Raw genomic sequence first — 3,207 nt, 5'->3', positions numbered from 1 at the left:
GGAAGAGTGCAGAAAGTTGAAATAAGCAGTTCACATAATATGCAAAAAAACTGGTGATTTCTCAAACTGGGGAACAATCAAGAATGGGGTCCCGCAAGGTTCGATCTTGGGTCCTCTGCTGTTCTTAATATATATTAATGACTTGCCATTCTATATTCACGAAGATGCAAAGCTGGTACTTTTTGCTGATGATACAAGTACAGGTATCACACCCGACAGGCAAGAATTAACTGGTGAAATTGTAAACGATGTTTTTCAGAAAATCATTAAGTGGTTCTCTGCAAATGGGCTCTCATTAAACTTTGACAAAATACAGTATCTACAGTTCCACACAGTAAATGGAATGACACCATTGATAAATAGAGACTTCGATCAGAAATCGGTAGCTAAGGTAGAATATTCAAAATATCTAGGTGTATGCATTGATGAGGGGTTGAACTGGAAAAAACACACTGAGGATCTGCTACTTATGCTATTAGGGTCATTGCAAATTTTAGCGATATACGTCTGAGTAAATTAGCTTACCATGCCTATTTTCATTCTCTGCTTTCGTATGGCATCATATTCTGGGGTAACTCATCATTGAGTAAAAGAGTGTTCATTGCACAAAAGCGTGTAATCAGAATAATTGCTGGAGCTCATCCGAGACCATCCTGCAGACACTTATTTAAAGAGCTAAGGATCTTCACTGTAGCCTCACAATATATATATTCACTTATGAAATTTGTTATTAACAATCCGAACGAATTCAAAAGTAATAGCAGTGTACATGGCTACAACACTAGGAGAAAGAATGATCTTCACTACTCAAGGTTAAATCTAACTCTGGCTCAGAAGGGGTAAATTATGCTGCCACGAAAGTCTTTGGTCACTTACCTAACAGCACCAAAAGTCTGACAGATAACCATATAGCATTTAAAAGGAAACTAAAAGAATTTCTTAATGGCAACTCCTTCTACTCATTAGATGAATTTTTGGTTATAATAAGTGGGTAATTTCCCCAACCCTCACAAAAAATTAAAAATATTAAGTGTCATATAATATTTTGTGTAATGTAATATCTTGTATAGACACCTTTTATTAACCTGACACGTTCCACATCATTACGAAGTGTGGTATTCATGATCTATGGAACAAGTACTAACCTAATCTTATCTACTAAACTCTGTGCTCAAAAAATGGTTCAAATGGCTCTGAGCACTATGGGACTTAACTTCTGAGGTCATTAGTCCCCTAGAACTTAGAACTACTTAAACCTAACCAACCTATGGACATTACACACATCCATGCCCGAGGCAGGATTCGAACCTGCGACAGTAGCGGCCGCGTGGTTCCAGACTGTAGCGCCTAGAACCGCTCGGCTACTGCAGCCGGCTAAACTCCATCCTAACAGGCCACGAAGGCCCAACGGTAACCGACCGGCCGCCGTGTCATCTTGTGTCCACAGACGTCACTGGATGCGGATATGGAAGCTCAAGTGCAAGCCGCTTCTTCCCAATCAAGTAGCTCCTCAATTCACCTCACAAGTGATGAGTGCACCCCACTTGCCAATACCGCTCGGCAGATCGGACGGTCACCCATCCACGTGCCAGCCCAGTCCGACAGGGCTTAACTTCGGTAATCTGACAGGAACAGGCTATAATGGTCACCTAGTCGTAGATATTGCTATAATCGCACTATTTCACTCCCATTTACGGGGCTTGTTAGCACTTGATGTTAGGTTGGCGCCATTAAAATGCATTGTTGTAATCGCTGCTGCTTGCTGGATCGCTGCTGTTTCTCGATGCTAATGATGGCTCTAAATCTGGTTGTCTAGGGGTAAAAAGATGAGGTCCCGTGTTTTGGATGTGCTTTTGATGATAAATAATGAGCGAAAGCAACAAATATTTAAACTTCAAATATTTATTACTCTGGTGGCCATCTTAATTCCACTGTCCACCAAAGACAATGACAACACAAAGTAGCACTTCTTTTACATGTTCTTTGAAATGTTTATCCACCTCGAACAATAACACACGTACACTTTAGCAAAGTGACATTCAGACTCCGCTCGCGACCCTTCTTGCTGCTTGTATTTATAACATTGTCAAAGAACTACTAAAAAGAGATATAGTTTATAAGTCACATGTACATCTGTTATCGTAATTTGTGCAGAAAAGTTATTAATTTATATCGAGTGACATAATTTAACAGGTCATTAAAATGACAGACAGATTTGTTGACTTGACAGAATAATTCTTTGTTACAAAAAGGCCGTTTTTTAGAAGTTTGTCAATTGACTTCTCTAATTTGCATAAATAAGTAAATAACATGAATTATTAAGAATTACATTGGTTTTCGCCTAAAACAGGAGTGTTTACGTGAGTAGTGAGTGAAAACGGTCCTAGTGAACAAATAGGTTTTACCGGGTGATTTTTATTTAAGGAGATCCAAAATACGTAAGGTGGCCACTATTTTTCGTACTCCATATTATTTAAGATGAACTTAGTGTTTTTACATTATGACATTTCCTGTATCAGTGATCGAGTGATATTAACTTTTGTGTGGGTCAGTTCTTCAGTATAATTTAATGGGTTGACTGTTTATGGAGACATGTTATGCATCATTGTTAACATACACAATAACTTTTTTATAATCATAAATACTCGTTAAACTGGTTGAATTTGGAGGGTATCGCATACTTCGGTAAAGTAAAGCCTTTAATAGGTTCCGTTACAAGGTGTTACCACTGTGGCAAGGGTCTTGGCCAGTGTAATTACTGTCTTCGAATGAAAGTGTCATTTCTGTTCGTCTCATTGCGTATTTCTTCTGTACGACACCGCAGCAGTTTTCTCTACGTATGGTTCAAGTTTCATTGAGGTATGTTCCTTGGCAGTGACACTTATGCGAAAATGCTTTGCAGATCAGTGCGTTTTCTGTTACATCAAAAGTACACAGAGCTGTCACAGTTGTTATGACGCTGTATCCTCTGAGGCGGGCTCAAGTGCATTCGTCAGGTAGTTTTGGCTCGTAAACGCCCAGTCATTCCTGACGCAGACGTCGGTAATAGCTTGCTTCCGGTGCTTGTTCTCTGAGACATGAGCGATCAGCGTGATATTAATGGAGAGATACGGCGTTCTACATCTTTGAGACCTTTCTCGGAACGGCGCTCAGATAAACAGCCACACACGGAGCTGCCATTATCTTATCGCCACTGTCTGCTCCCGG

Source organism: Schistocerca serialis, chromosome 10 (assembly GCF_023864345.2).
Source record: "Schistocerca serialis cubense isolate TAMUIC-IGC-003099 chromosome 10, iqSchSeri2.2, whole genome shotgun sequence".
Classification (NCBI taxonomy): domain Eukaryota; kingdom Metazoa; phylum Arthropoda; class Insecta; order Orthoptera; family Acrididae; genus Schistocerca; species Schistocerca serialis.
The sequence above is the reverse complement of the archived record's forward strand: the minus strand, read 5'-3'. Positions refer to the sequence as shown.